Here is a 17,412-nt window from a genome sequence, read left to right as displayed (position 1 = left end):
TTATAACTGAACTTCTCTTGGATCATATTTTAGTTTTTTTTATCCCTACTAGAGTTGCTTTAACATTTGACGCCAAATTTAGTTACTCAGCATGTTATATAAATCAGTTCATTGGAACTGAAATTATTCATTGATTGGTGCCCATCTGCTTGCTTATATCAAAACTGATTTTTGGTTTTTGATTCAATTTCTCAGCTCAATTTTAATTTCTCATTTTTTATTGATTCTGTTTCCATATTTATCTCAATGATTTTCTGCAATGAGCCTGTTATCTTACCTTTAGTGGGTTGTTCATCTTTTGCTATGTTGCAATACCATAATTAATAGTTGAAATTGCAACAGTTTTAATGAATAATTTAGAGGAGTGATGGATAGTTTTGTGGAGGATAGTTTTGTTGCTTTGCTTTTTCGATTATGCTAGTTTGCGCATATTGAACTGCTTTGATGATTGACATGCAGCTTTGGTTAATTGTTGAACTCTCTATGTTCTCTTTTGTCGGAGGAAAAGAGAATTCACATACGCAGAGTAAAGGTTTGCATGTCATTATCATGGACCAATGCTCTGGTAAGAAGACTGGTGACACTATGGCTGTCTCTAGGAAGGGTTCTAGCCTTATTTTGAGAGATACTGCTAACAAAAGTTTTAAGTACGTGACGACTTAAATATATTTTTTAATTCTTTACACTTTTATTTTCCTTTATAATTTCAAAATTATTCACTTAAATATGTCACTTTAAAAATAAAAGTGTATATCATAAATGTATTCTTTTTCTTGCAGATGATAATTGTTGGAATGAAAGAAGATGGACGTCTACCTATATCAAAAGTTAGGCTTAATTCAGTTTCTTTTTTTAGCAAATATTTTACATGATTGCATACGATCGGTTATTTTAGTATTATTGAAGACTTATTCATTTATAATTTTATGTAATTTTTGAATTGATTTTGTTTTTTATTCATTGATTTTAGCAACGATTTACTGTATTTAATTATTTTAGTATCGATACAAATGAAAATAATAAAATACAATTATAATGACAATTAATTTTGTCACAGCTAACTAATTATAATGACAATTAATTCCATCATGTTATGATAAATTACTTGTTGTGATAAATTAAATTTGCCACCGTTGGCAAATTATAATGATAATTAATTTCGTCACGTCACGATAAATTAATTATTGTGATAAATTCAATTTATCACACCTAATTAATTATATTGACAATTAATTTCATCACGTTATGTTAAATTACTTCTTGTGATAAATTAAATTTATCACAACTAACAAATTATAATGACAATTAATTTTGTCACGTCATGTTAAATTACTTCTTATGATAAATTAAATTTATCACAACAAATTGATTATTATGACAATTAATTTCGTCACGTTATGAAATATTACTTGTGATAAATATTTTTTGTTACTTCACATCTTTTTGTCACTAATAACTCGGCGTATGTAGTGACAAATGTATATTAATTGTGATAAATATGGTTTTGTCACCATAAAATCAAATGTCACTAATAACTCGGTGTATGTAGTGACAAATTTATATGAATTGTGATAAATATTTTTCTGTCACGATATTAGCGTTTTGTCACTAGAAGCCGATGTATATTACGACAAATTTTGACAACATTTGATTACTTGTGATATACATTTTCGTCACAATAAATATGAATGTGACAAAACAATTTTATCACAATAGAAAATTTATGGTGACAAACTATAAAATGGACTTATTGTGACTTGTTTGTTTTGACCAACAAAATTTGTCACAAAGTAGTCACAATAACGTTGTTGTGATAAATTTTGGGCTTAACGTGATAAATTTCGTTCGTCCTAACAAGCCAAACTTTTTGTAGTGAGACCTTAACTCTAGAGAGTACTAGACACCATATAGGACTAGCACAATTAACACGTCGGAATAAAATACCCAATAGGTAGAAACGCACAATTAATACAAGTCTATTGAGTCCATGCTTTAAAATCCATTTAGAAAATATTATTTAAATAATCTTTAAATAATAATTAGTTTCCAAATAGTAGGTTAGCCGAGTTACCAATAACTAACAAGCTAATCTCACTTGTCGAGTGACCCAAATCTAACCCGACTCAAAACGTTTATCAAATATAAACCCGATTTTATATTTATAAAATAATTCGATAAAATAATAATCCATTTTAAAAGCAGAACTCAATAACTTCAATTTCAAGTAACCCGAGTTACAAACAAAATTTAACCATTTTAAGTTCATAAAAGTTTAGGGACAAAACTGTACTTTAGCTAATTTAGGGACTAATTTGTACTTTAGCCAATTTAGGGACTAAACTGTATTTTAGCCAATTTGATATTCGAAATCAAATTAATTACTTTTGTTTACAATTAAAACAAAGTATAGGTTTACAAACCAAAAACTTAATTAAATAAGTTTTAAAAGCGTTTAAGGGCTAAATTGTAATTTAGCCAATTTCATGCCAAATTGATATTCGAAATTAATTATAGTTATTATAATTCAAAATGAAATATAATATTATAACCCACAACTTATTAAGATAAAATATGTCCAAGGGCTAAATTGTAATTTAACCACTTTGATATTCGAAAACAAATATAATTAATCGAGTAATTATATTAACTAAATTTCTAAATTGCTATCGTTTATAATATTTAATTATAAATCAGAACGAAATCCAAGTTACTAGGTAATGTTTAACTTTAAGGGTTTAATTGATTTAGCCTAAACAATTAAATGATCAAAATGTATATTTGACCATCTCCTTCCATTTGGAAAACCAAATTCCCTCTAACCTACGAATTGCAGTAACCATCTATCAAACTCAAGCTTCCCCAAATTCAACAATTCATTAATAACAAATCAAGGACTCAAGATAAACAATTCATGAATCATGCAAGGTATATCATCCACGATAAGGCAAGAGTACAACTTTTGATAAAAAGAGACATGATATAACGATTAAGAATCGAAACAAAGCCAAAACGATAACTACGGCCGAGAGACTAATCACAAACTAAGATTAAATCAAGTAACAACTAATATACTTAGGGATTTATAGTCACAAACATATCAAAGTAAGAGTCCAAGGGAAAGAAAGGATCGGCAAAAACTATATACACAAGAAACAGTTTATACAATCTTAGACGATAAACCGAACGGCGATTGAAACGAGGTCGATCACGTACCGTTTTGCGAAATCGAGATGGGGAATCGTAGATACATGAGTCTAGAATCTCTGGGATCAAACAGAATCAATTTCGATCTAGAAACGAAGGAGAACGACTCAAATTACGGAATGTCGTTCAAATGCCAAAACTGAAATTCAATGAATTAAGGAACTTACCGAGGCAGCGACTCTGAAGGACGATACCAGCTATGTTTCTCAGAGAATGAGCAAGAGGGTGATGGCTAGGGTTTATGTGAAGTGTGGTGAAGATTTTCTATTTAGAAAGCGTATTTAAATACCGAAGAATCTAGGTTAAAATCGAGTTGGAAAGTGGAGGGAAACGTGAGTCAAGATGCTAAGCATCAATTTCAGCCGGTCTCGCTGCTGGTCTCGTACGAGACCAACAGCAACACATGAGGTCTCATTCGAGACCTCAAGGTTCGAACGAGACCTTGCGTGTTTTTTAGGTCTTGATTGAGACCTGATTTACATGATTGTGGTTGAACCATTTGGTTGAAACACAACCCAAGGATTTTTTTTAGCCGAACCTAAACCGAACCGAACAACGAAACCTAAAAAAAATCCTAAAATGAAATCGGAAATTCATCGGAAATTTTAAGGATTTTTACGGGATATTACACAAACGTTTACAAACGTTACGAAACAAATCCAAACGTTTTACCTTTTTAGCGATTTAAGCCAAACATTTATAAAGGTTATGAAACAAATTCAAATGTTTCACCTTTTTAGCAATTTAAGCCAAACGTTACCAAACAAATCTAAGCGTTTCACCTTTTTAGCAATTTAAGCCAAAAGTTTACAAACGTTACAAAACAAATCCAAGCGTTTCAACTTTTTCGCAATTTAAGCCAAACGTTTACAAACGTTATGAAACAAATCCAAACGTTTCATCTTTTTAGCGATTTAAGCCAAACGTTTACAAACATTACGAAACAAAACCAAAAGTTTCATGTTTTTAGTGATTTAAACCAAACGTTTACAAACGATAAGAAACCAATCCAAACGTTTCCTCTTTTTTGCGATTTAAGACAAAATTTTACAAACGTTACAAAATAAATCCAAACATTGAACCTTTTTTGCGATAGCAACGTTAAGAAACAAATCCAAAAGTTTCACCTTTTTAGCGATTTTAACGTTTACAAACGTTACAAAACAAATCCAAACGTTTCGCCTTTTAGCAATTGAAGCCAAACATTTACAAACATTACCAAACAAATCCAAACGTTTCCCCTTTTTAGCGATTTAAGCCAAACGTTTACAAATGTTACGAAACAAAACCAAACGTTTAAAATGTTACGAAACAAATCCAAACGTTTCACATTTTTAGCGATTTAAGCCAAACCTTTACAAATGTTACGAAACAAATCCAAGCGTTTTGTCTTTTTAGCAAATTAAGCCAAACATTTACAAACGTTATGAAACAAATCTAAGTGTTTCACCTTTTTAGCAATTTACGCCAAACGTTTACAAACGTTCCGAAACAAATCCAACTGTTTCACCTTTTTAGTAATTAAAGCCAAACATTTAGAAACGTTACAAAACAAATCCAAGCGTTTCACCTTTTTTAGCAATTTAAGACGAACGTTTACAAACACTACGAAACAAATCCAAACGTCTCACCTTTTTAGCGATTTAAGCCGAACGTTTACAAACGTTACGAAACAAAACCAAACATTTCACCTTTTTAGCGATTTAAGCCAAACATTTACAAACATTACGAAACAAATCCAAATGCTTCCCCATTTTAGCAATTTAAGCCAAACATTTACAAACGTTATGAAAAAAATCCAAACGTTTCATATTTTTAGCAATTTAAGCCAAACATTTACAAACGTTACGAAACAAAAACCAAGCATTTGACCTTTTTAGTAATATATGCCAAACGTTTACAAACATAACAAAACAAATCCAAGCGTTTCAACATTTTAGCAATATAAGCCAAACGTTTACAAACGTTCCGAAACAAATCCAAGCGTTTTACCTTTTTAGCGATTTAAGCCAAACGTTTACAAACGGTACGAAACAAATCCAAACGTTTCACCTTTTTAGCGATTTAAGCCAAACGTTTACAAACGCCACCAAACAAATCCAAACGTTTTGCCTTTTAAACAATGTATGCCAAATGTTTACAAAGAATGCGAAATAAATCCAAGAGTTTTACCTTTTAAGAAAATTAAGCCAAACGTTTACAAACGTTACAAAACAAATCCAAGCGTTTCACCTTTTTAGTAATTTAAGCCAAACGTTTACAAACGTTAGGGAAAAAATCCAAGCGTTTCACCTTTTTAGCAATTTAAGGCAAACGTTTACAAAGGTTTTAAAACAAATCCAAAGGTTTCACCTTTTTAGCAATTTAAGCAAAACGTTTACAAATGTTACGAAATAAATCCAAGCGTTTCACCTTTTTAGCAATTTAAGCCAAACGTTACAAAACAAATCCAAGCGTTTCACCTTTTTAGCAATTTAAGCCAAATGTTTACAGACGTTATGAAACAATCTAAGCGTTTAACCTTTTTAGCAATTTAAGCCAAACGTTTCACCTTTTTAGCGATTAAGCCAAACGTTACGAAACAAAACCAAAACGTTTCCCCTTTTTAGCAATATTAGCCAAACGTTTACAAACGTTACGGAACAAATTCAAACGTTTCCCCACTTTAGAAATTTAAGCCAAACGCCTAAAACGTTACGAAACAAATCCAAACATTTTACCTTTTTAGCGATTTAAGCCAGACGTTTACAAACGTTACGAAACACATCCAAAGGTTTCACCTTTTTAGCGATTGAAGCCAAACGTTTACAAACGTTACGAAACAAATCCAAACGTTTCACATTTTTAGCGATTTAAGCCAAACGTTTACAAATGTTACGAAACAAAACCAAGCGTTTCAATTTTTTTAGCAATTTAAGCCAAACGTTTACAAACGTTACGAAGCAAATCCAAGCGATTCAACCTTTTCAGCAATCTAAGCCAAACATTTGCAAACATTACGAAACAAATCCAAATGTTTCACATTTTTAGCGATTTAAGCCAAACATTTACAAACGGTACGAAACAAATCCAAACGTTTCCCCGTTTTAGCGATTTAAGCCAAACGTTTATAAACGCTACGAAATAAATCCAAACGTTTCCCCTAGCAATTTAAGCCAAACGCATACAAACGTTACAAAACAAATCAAAGTGTTTCACCTTTTTAGCAATTTAGGCCAAACATTTACAAAGGTTAGAAAACAAATCCTCACCTTTTTAATGATTTAAGCCAAACGTTTACAAACGATACGAAACAAATCGAAACGTTTCACCTTTTTAGCGATTTAAGCCAAACGTTTACAAACGGTAAGAAAAAAATCCAAACATTTCACCTTTTTAGCGATTTATGCCAAACGTTTACAAAAGTTATGAAACAAATCCAAACGTTAAACTTTTTTAGTGATTTAAGCCAGACGTTTACAAACGTTACGAAACAAGTTAAAACGTTTTACCTTTTTAGCGATTTAAGCCAAAGATTTACAAACGTTACGAAACAAATCCAAATGTTTCACATTATTAGCGATGTAAGCCAAACGTTTACAAACATTACGAAGAAAAACCAAGCGTTTCACCTTTTTAGCAATTTAAGCCAAACGTTTATAAATATTACGAAATTTCAAACATTTCCCCTTTTTAGCGATTTCAGCCAAACGCTTACAAACGGTAAGAAATAAATCCAAACATTTTACCTTTCTAGCGACATAAGCCAGACGTTATGAAACAAATGCAAACGTTTCGCCATTTTAGCAATTGAAGCCAAACATTTATAAACGTTACGAAACAAATCCAAGCGTTTCACCTTTTTTGCAATTTAAGCCAAACGTTTACAAACGTTACGAAACAAATCCAAACATTTCACCTTTTTAGCGATTTAAGCCAAACGTTTACAAACAATACGAAACAAATCCAAATATTTCACCTTTTTAGCGATTTAAGCCAAACGTTTACAAATGTATTAAAGAAATCCAAACGTTTCACCTTTTTAGCGATTTAAGCCAAACCTTTACAAAGGTTACGAAAGAAATCCAAATTTTGCACCTTTTTAGCAATTTAAGCCAAACGTTTACAAACGTTACGAAACAAATCTCAGCGTTTTACCTTTTTAGCAATTTAAGCCAAACGTTTAGAAACGTTATGAAACAAATCCCAGCGTTTAACTTTTTTTAGCAATTTAAGCAAAACGTTTACAAACGTTACGTAACAAATCCAAACGTTTCAATTTTTTTATCGATTTAAGCCAAACGTTTACAAACGTTACGAAACAAATCCAAACGTTTCACCTTTTTTGCTATTTAAGCCAAACGTTTACAAACGTTACTAAGCAAATCCAAACGTTTCCTCTTTTTAGCTATGTAAGCCAAACGTTTACAAACGTTACGAAACAAATCCAAACGTTTCCCTTTTTTAGCGATTTAAGCAAAACGTTTACAAACGTTACGAAACAAAATCCAAATGTATCACCTTTTTAGTGATTTAAGCCAAACGTTTACAAACGTTACGAAACAAATCCAAACGTTTCACTTTTTTAGCGATTTAAGCAAAACTTTTACAAACATTACGAAACAAATTCAAGCGTTTCACCTTCTTAGCAATTTAAGCCAAAAGTTTATAAATGTTTCGAAACAAATCCAAGTATTTCACCATTTTAGCAATATAAGCCAAACGTTTACAAACGTTACGACACAAATCCAAATATTTCACCTTTTTAGCGATTTACGCCAAACGTTTACAAACGTTACGAAACAAATCCATACATTTCACCTTTTTAGTGATTTAAGCCAAACGTACAAAAGAAATCCAAACGTTTCATATTTTTAGCTATTTAAACCAAACATTTACAAAGGTTACGAAACAAATCCAAATTTTTCACCTTTTTAGAAATTTAAGCCAAACGTTTACAAACGTTATGAAACAAATCCAAGCGTTTTAACTTTTTAGCAATTTAAGCCGAACGTTACGAAACAAATCCAAGAATTTGACATTTTTAACAAATTAAGCCAAACGTTTACAAACGTTATGTAACAAATTCAAACGTTTCACTTTTTATCGATTTAAGCCAAACGTTAACAAACGTTTCGAAACAAATCCAAACGTTTAAAATGTTACGAAACCAATCCAAGCGATTTAAGCCAAACGTTTACAAACATTAGGAAACAAAACCAAGCGTTTCACATTATTAGCAATTTAAGCAAAACGTTTACAAATGTTATGAAACAAATCCAAGTGTTTCACCTTTTTAGCAATATAAGCCAAACGTTTATAAATGTTACGAAACAAATCCAAGCGTTTCACCTTTTTAGCGATTTAAGCCAGACATTTACAAACGTATGAAAAAAATCCAAACTTTTCACCTTTTTAGCGATTTAAGCCAGATATTTACAAAGGTAGGAAACAAATCCAAATTTTTCACCTTTTTAGCAATTTAAACCGAACGTTTACCAACGTTACGAAACAAATCAAAGCGTTTCACATTTTTGGCAATTTATGACAAACGTTTACAAACGTTACGAAACAAATCCAAGTGATTCACCTTTATAGCAATTTAAGCCAAACGTTAACAAATGTTACGAAAAAAATCCAAATGTTTCACCTTTTTAGCGATTTAAGCAAAAGTTTTACAAAGGTTATGAAACAAATCGAAGTGTTTCACCTTTTGAGCAATTTAAGCCAAATGTTTACAAACGTTACGAAACAAATCAAAACATTTCACCTTTTTAGTGATTGAAGACAAACGTTTACAAATGTTACAAAATAAATCCAAACCTTTCGAAACAAATCCAAACATTTAAAACGTTACGAAGCAAATTCAAACGTTTTACCTCTTCAACGATTTAAGCCAAACGTTTACAAATGTTACAAAACAAAGCCAAACTTTTACAAATGTTACGAAACAAAACCAATTGTTTCACCTTTTTATCGATTAAGCCGAACGTTTAGAGACGTTACAAAACAAATCCGAGTGTTTCCCCTTTTTAGCAATTTAAGCCAAACGTTTACCAAAGTTACAGTACAAAACCAAGCCTTTCACATTTATTGCGATTTAAGCCAAACAATTACAAACTCTATGGAACAAATCCAAACGTTTCACCTTTTCAGCGATTGAGCCCAAACGTTTACAAACGTTACGAAATAAATCCAAACGTTTCACCTTTTTAGCGATTTAAGCCAAACGTTTACAAAAATTGCAAAACAAAACCAAACGTATCACCTTTTTAGCGATTTAAGCCAAACATTTACAAACGTTACGAAACAAAACAAAACGTCTAAAACTTTACGAGACAAACGTTACGAAACAAATCAAAACGTCTACAAAAATTACGAAACAAAACCAAAAGTTTCACATTTTTAGCGATTTAATCCAAACATTTACAAACGTTACGAAACAAAACCAAATGTTTCACCTTTTTAGCGATTTAAGCCAAACGTTTAAAAACTTTAGAAAAAAAAAACAAACGTTTAAAATGTTACGAAAAAAACGTTACGAAACAAATCCTTTACCAACGTTACGAAACAAAACCAAACGTCTCACCTTTTTAGTGATTTAAGCCAAACGTTTATAAACGTTACGAAACAAAACCAAACGTTTCACCTATTTAGCGATTTAAGCCATATATTTACAAACTTACGAAACAAATCCATTTAGCGATTTAAGCCAAACGTTTACAAACTTTACGAAACAAATCCAAACGTTTCCCGTTTTTCGCGATTTAAGCCAAACGTTTACAAACGTTACGAAACAAAATCAAACGTTTCGCTTTATAAGCGATTTAAGCCAAACGTTAACAAACGTTACGAAACAAAACCAAACGTTTAAAACGTTAGGAAACATATCCAAACATTTACAAACATAACAAAACAACACCAAACATTTCCCCATTTTAGCGATTAGAGCCAAGCGTTTATAAACGTTACGAAACAAAACCAAATGTTTGTAAACTTTGAGAAACAAATCCAAACGTTTCCCATTTTTATAGATTTAAGCCAAACGTTTACAAACGTTACGAAACAAATCCAAACATTTCACCTTTTTAGTGATTGAAGCCAAACGTTTACAAACGTTACGAAACAAATCCAAACGTCTCGAAACAAATCCAAACGTTTGTAACGTTAGGATACAAATCCAACTGTTTCACCTTTTTCGTGATTTAAGACGACCGTTTACAAAGGTTACGAATCAAAACCAAACTTTTCACCTTTTTAGCGATTTAAGCCAAACGTTTACAAACATTACTAAACAAATCAATACGTTTCGCCTTTTTAGCAATTTAAACCAAATGATTCAAATGTTACAGAACAAATCAAATCGTTTTATACTTTTAGCAATTTAAGCTAAACGTTTACAAATGTTACGAAACAAATCTAAACATTTCACCTTTTTAGCAATTTAAGCCAAACGTTTACATACATTACAATACAAACCCAAACGTTTCACCTTTTTAGCGATTTTAGCAGAATGTTTACAAACGATTCGAAACAAAACCAAACGTTTCACCTTTTTTGCGATTTAAGCCAAACATTTTCAAATGTTACGGAACAAATCCAAACATTTAACCTTTTTAGCGATATAAGTCAAACATTTACAAATGTTATGAAACAAATCCAAACGTTTCACCTTTTTAGCGATTTAAACAAAACCTTTACAAACGTTACGAAACAAATACAAACGTTTTACCTTTTTAGCAATTTAAGCCAAACGTTTACAAAGGTTACGAAACAAATCCAAACATGTCACCTTTTTAGCAAATTAAACCAAACTTTTACAAAACGTTATGAAACAAATGCAAATATTTCACCTTTTTGGCGATTTAAGCCAAACATTTACAAACGTTACGAAACAAATACAAAAGCTTCACATTTTTAGCGATTTAAGCCGAACTTTTACAGAAGTTACGAAACAAATCCAAGCGTTTCACGTTTTTAGCAATTTAAGCCGAACGTTTACAAACGTTACGAAATTTCAAACGTTTCACCTTTTTAGCGATTTAAGCCAAACGTTTACAAACGATACGAAACAAGTCCAAATGTTTTACCTTTTTAGCAATTTAAGCCAAATGTTTACAAACGTTAGGAAACAAATCCAAACGTTTTTCCTTTTAGGAATTTAAGCCAAACGTTTACAAACGTTAAGAAATAAATCTAAACGTTTCACCTTTTTAGCGATTTAAGCCAAACATTTATAAACGATACGAAACCAAACCAAAGATTTAAAACGTTACAAAACAAATCAAAATGTTTCACATTTATAGCAATTTAAGCCAAACCCTTACAAACTTTACGAAACAAAACCAAGGGGTAATTGATTTTGGAGGTCACTGTACTTTTAAAAAGTTGCAAAATGGTGACCGAACTTCAAAACGTAACATTTTAGTTACTATACTATTTGGTTATGTTAAGATAGAAGGATTTTTGGTTACCGAAGAAAATTATTTCAAGTCGATTTTTTGTTGATTGTGTGTATATATGAAATATAAGATATTATTTGTTATAAATAATCAAAATTTGATTACTACGTATGTATAATTTGACCGTAAAACACTAAAAAACCTTCCAAAATCACATATTTGAAAGTTTAGTAACCAATTTGTTACGTTTTGAAGTTCGGTCACCATTTTGCAATTTTTGAAAAGTACAGTGACCCCTAGAATCAATTACCCCAAAACCAAGCGTTCCACCTTTTTAGCAACTTAAACCAAACGTTTACAAACGTTATGAAACAAATCCAAGCGTTTCACCTTTTTAGCAATTTAAACTAATCGTTTACAAACGTTCTGAAACAAATTTAAGCGTTTCACATTTTTAGTAGTTTAAGCCAAATGTTTACAAACGTTACGAAACAATTCCAATCATTTCACCTTTTAAACGATTTAAGCCAAACGTTTGCAAACTTTACGAAACAAATCCATACAATTCACCTTTTTAGTGATTTAAGCCAAACTTTTACAAACGTATGAAAGAAATCGAAACGTTTCACCTTTTTAGCGATTTAAGCCAAACATTTACAAAGGTTACGAAACAAATCCAAATTTTTCACCTTTTTAGCAATTTAAGCCAAACGTTTACAAACGTTACAAAACAAATCAAAGTGTTTCACCTTTTTAGCAATTTAAGCTAAACGTTTACAAATGTTCTAAAACATATTCAAGAGTTTCACCTTTATAGGAATTTAAGCCAAACGTTTACAAACGCTACGAAACAAATTCTAGTGTTTCTCCTTTTTAGCAATTTAAGCCAAACTTTTACCAACGTTGAGCAACAAATCCAAACGTGTCACCTTTTTAGCGAATTAAGCCATACGTTTATAAACTTTACGAAACAAATCCAATCGTTTCCCCATTTTTGCGATTTAAGCCAAACGTTTAAAACATTACGAAACAAATCCAAACATTTCACCTCTTTAGTGTTTTATGCCAAACGTTTACAAACGTTACGAAACAAATCCAAGCGTTTAACCTTTTTAGCAATTTAAGCCAAACGTTTACAAAGTTACGAAACAAAACCAAGTGTTTTACCTTATTAGCAATTTAAGCCAAAAGTTTACAAACGTTTCGTAACAAATCCAAACGTTTCAATTTTTTATCGATTTAAGCCAAACGTTTACAAACGCTACGAAACAAAACCAAATGTTTCACCTTTTTAGCGATTTAAGCCAAACGTTTACAAATGTTACGAAACAAATCCACACGTTTCACCTTTTTAGCTATTTAAGCCAAACGTTTACAAACGTTACGAAACAAATCCAAATGTTTCACCTTTTTATCAATTTAAGAAAACTGTTTACAAACGTTACGAAACAAATCCAAACGTTTCACCTTTTTAGCTATTTAAGCCAAACGTTTACAAACGTTACAAAACAAATCCAAACGTTTCACCTTTTTAGCGATTTAAGTAAAATGTTTACAAACATTACGAAACAAATCCAAACGTTTCCCCTTTTTAGTGAATTAAGCCAAACGTTTACAAATGTTACAAAACAAATCCAAACGTTTCACCTTTTTAGCGATTTAAGCCAAACGTTTACAAACGTTACCAAACAAATCCAAATGTTTCACCTTTTTAGCGATTTAAGCAAAACGTTGACAAACATTACGAAACAAATCCAAACATTTCAATTTTTTAGCGATTTAAGCCAAACGTTTAACAAAACAAATCCAAACGTTTCCCCTTTAAAGCGATTTAAGCCAAACGTTTACAAACGTTACGAAACAAAACCAAATGTTTCACCTTTTTAGCGATTTAAGCCAAACGTTTACAAACGTTACGAAACAAAACCAAACGTTTCACCTTTTAAGCGATTTAAGCCAAACATTTACAAACGTTACGAAACAAAACCAAAAGTCTCACCTTTTTAGCGATTTAAGCCAAACGTTTACAAACGTTACGAAACAAATCTAATCATTTCACCTTTTAAGCGATTTAAGCCAAACGTTTGCAAACGTTACGAAACAAATCCATACATTTCACCTTTTTAGTGATTTAAGCCAAACTTTTACAAACGTATGAAAGAAATCCAAACGTTTCCCCTTTTTAGCGATTTAAGCCAAACATTTACAAATGTTACGAAACAAATTTAAATTTTTCACCTTTTTAGCAATTTAAGCCAAACATTTACAAACGTTACAAAACAAATCAAAGCGTTTCACCTTTTTAGCAATTTAAGCGAAACGTTTAGAAACGTTCTGAAACAAATTCAAGTGATTCACCTTTTTAGGAATTTATGCCAAACGTTTACAAACGTTGCAAAACAAATTCTAGTGTTTCACCTTTTTAGCAATTTAAGCCAAACTTTTACAAACGTTGAGAAACAAATCCAAACGTGTCACGTTTTTAGCGATTTAAGCCATACGTTTATAAACCTTACGAAAAAAATCCAATTGTTTCCCCATTTTTGCGAATTAAGCCAAACGTTTACAAATGTTACAAAACAAAACAAAACTTTTAAAACGTTATGAAACAAATCCAAACATTTTACATTTTTAACGATTTAAACCAAACCTTTACAAATGTTACGAAACAAAACCAAGCTTTTCATCTTTTTAGCAATTTCAGCCAAACATTTACAAACGTTACAAAATAAATCTAAGCGTTTCACATTTTTAGCTATTTAAGCCAAACTTTTACAAACGTTACAAAACAAATCCAAGTGTTTCACCTTTTTAGCAATTTAACCCAAACGTTTACAAAGTTACGAAACAAATCCAAGTGTTTCACCTTTTTAGCAATATAAGCCAAAAGTTTACAACCGTTTCGTAACAAATCCAAACGTTTCACTTTTTTATCGATTTAAGCCAAACGTTTACAAACGTTACGAAACAAAACCAAACGTTTCCCCTCTTTAGCGATTTAAGCCAAACGTTTACAAAGGTTACGAAACAAATCCAAATGTTTCACCTTTTTTTATCTATTTAAGCCAAACGTTTACAAACATTACGAAACAAATCCAAACGTTTCACCTTTTTAGCAATTTAAGCAAACCGTTTACAAACGGTACGCAACAAATCCAAATGTTTCACCTTTTTAGCTATTTAAGCCAAACGTTTACAAATGCTACAAAACAAATCCAAAAGTTTCGCCTTTTTAGCGATTTAAGGAAAATGTTTACAAACATAACGAAACAAATCCAAACGTTTCGCCTTTTTAGCGATTTAAGCCAAACGTTTACAAACGTTACGAAACAAATCCAAACGTTTCCCCTTTTAGCGATTTAAGCCAAACGTTTAACAAAACAAATCCAAACGTTTCACCTTTTAAGAGATTTAAGCCAATAGCTTACAAACGTTACGAAACAAAACCAAATGTTTCACATTTTTAGTGATTTAAGCCAAATGTTTATAAACGTTACGAAAAAAAACCAAACGTTTCACCGTTTAAGCGATTTAAGCCAAACATTTACAAAAGTTTCGAATCAAAACCAAAAGTCTCACCTTTTTAGCGATTTAAGCCAAACGTTAACAAACGTTACGAAACAAATCCAAATATTTCACCTTTTTAGCTATTTAAGCCAAACGTTTACAAACGTTACAAAACAAATCCAAACGTTTCACCCTCTTAGCGATTTAAGCTAACCGTTTACAAACATTACGAAACAAATCCAAACGTTTCACCTTTTTAGCGATTTAAGCAAATGTTTACAAATGTTACGAAACAAATCCAAATGTTTCACCTTTTTAGCAATTTAAGCAAAACGTTTACAAACACTACGAAACAAATCCAAGCGTTTCACTTTCTTAGCAATTTAAGCCAAACGTTTACAAACGTTACGAAACTAATTCAATCATTTCACCTTTTAAGCGATTTAAGTCAAACGTTTACAAACGTTACGCAAGAAATCCATACAATTCACCTTTTTAGTGATTTAAGCCAAACGTTTACAAACGTATGAATGAAATCCAAACGTTTCACCTTTTTAGTGATTTAAGCCAAACATTTACAAAGGTTACGAAACAAATACAAATCTTTCACCTTTTTAGCAATTTAAGCCAAACGTTTACAAACGTTACGAAACAAATCCAAGCGTTTCACCTTTTTAGAAATTTAAGCTAAACGTTTACAAACGTTCTGAAATATATTCAAGCATTTCACCTTATTAGTAATTTACGTTAAACATTTACAATCGTTACGAAACAAATACTAGCGTTTCACCTTTTTAGCAATTAAAGCCAAATATTTACAAACGTTACGAAACAAATCCAAACGTTTCACCTTTTTAGCGATATAAGCCATACGTTTATAGACGTTACGAAATAAATCCAAACGTTTCCCCATTTTTGCGATTTAGGCCCAAACGTTTAAAATATTACGAAAGAAATCCAAACATTTCACCTTCTTAGTGTTTTATGCCAAACGTTTACAAACGTTTTGAAACAAATCCAAGCGTTTCACCTTTTTAGCAATTTAAGCCAAACGTTTACAAACGATAAGAAACAAATCCAAGTGTTTCACCTTTTTAGCAATTTAAGCCAAACGTTTACAAACGTTACATAACAAATCCAAACGTTTCTCTTTTTTACCGATTTAAGCCAAACGTTTACAAACGTTACAAATCAAAACCAAACGTTTCACCTTTTTAACGATTTAAGCCTAACGTTTACAAACGTTACGAAACAAATCCAAACGTTTTTCCTTTTTAGCTATTTAAGCCAAACATTTACAAACGTTACGAAACAAATCCAAACGTTTCACCCTTTTAGCGATTTAAGTAAACCGTTTACAAATACTACGAAACAAATCCAAACGTTTCACCTTTTTAGCGATTGAAGAAAATGTTTATAAACATTACGAAACAAATCCAACCATTTCACCTTTTTAGCGATTTAAGCAAAATGTTTACAAACATTACGAAATAAATCCAAACGTGTCCCCTTCTTAGTAATTTAAGCCAAACGCTTATAAACATTATGAGACAAATCCAAATATTTCACCTTTTTAGCAATTTAAACCAAACGTTTACAAACGTTACGAAACAAATCCAATCATTTCACCTTTTAAGCTATTTATGCCAAACGTTTACAAACGTTATGAAACAAATCCATATAATTCACCTTTTTAGTGATTTAGGCCAAACATTTACAAAGGTATGAAATATATCCAAACGTTTCCCCTTTTTAGCGATTTAAGCCAAACATTTACAAAGGTTAAGAAACAAATCCAAAATTTTCACCTTTTTAGCAATTTAAGCCAAACGTTTACAAACGTTATGAAACAAATCCAAGCGTTTCACCTTTTTAGCAATTTAAGCCAAACGTTTACAAACGTTACGAAACAAATCAAAGCGTTTCACCTTTTTAACAAATTAAGCCAAACATTTACAAACGTTACGTAACAAATCCAAATGTTTCACTTTTTTATCCATTTAAGCCAAACGTTAACAAACGTTTTGAAACAAATCCAAACGTTTCACCTTTTTAGCGATTTATGCCAAACATTTACAAACGTTACGAAACATATCCAAACGTTTCACCTTTTTAGCAATTTAAGCCAAACGTTTGTAAACGTTACAAAATAAATCCAAACGTTTCACCTTTTTAGCGATTGAAGCCAAACATTTACAAACATTACGGAATAAATCCAAACTATTCAAATTTTTGGCGATTTAAGCCAAACATGTACAACGTTACGAAAAAAATCTTAACGTTTCAGCTCTTTAGCGATTTAAGCAAAATGTTTACAAAC

The 17,412-nt window shown here is 31.2% G+C and overlaps 1 long non-coding RNA gene across 1 annotated transcript; it reads left to right on the top strand.

Moving 5' to 3' along the window:
- The first annotated feature begins 273 nt into the window (after window positions 1-273).
- On the top strand, window positions 274-922 carry LOC126667298 (uncharacterized). Its single transcript, XR_007638139.2, has 2 exons — window positions 274-647; window positions 780-922. It is a non-coding gene; the product is annotated as an uncharacterized LOC126667298 (long non-coding RNA).
- Window positions 923-17,412: the final 16,490 nt, after the last annotated feature.

This window comes from Mercurialis annua, linkage group LG2, assembly GCF_937616625.2.
Source record: "Mercurialis annua linkage group LG2, ddMerAnnu1.2, whole genome shotgun sequence".
NCBI classification, from domain to species: Eukaryota; Viridiplantae; Streptophyta; class Magnoliopsida; order Malpighiales; family Euphorbiaceae; genus Mercurialis; species Mercurialis annua.
This window is presented reverse-complemented; position numbering and strand designations above follow the sequence as displayed.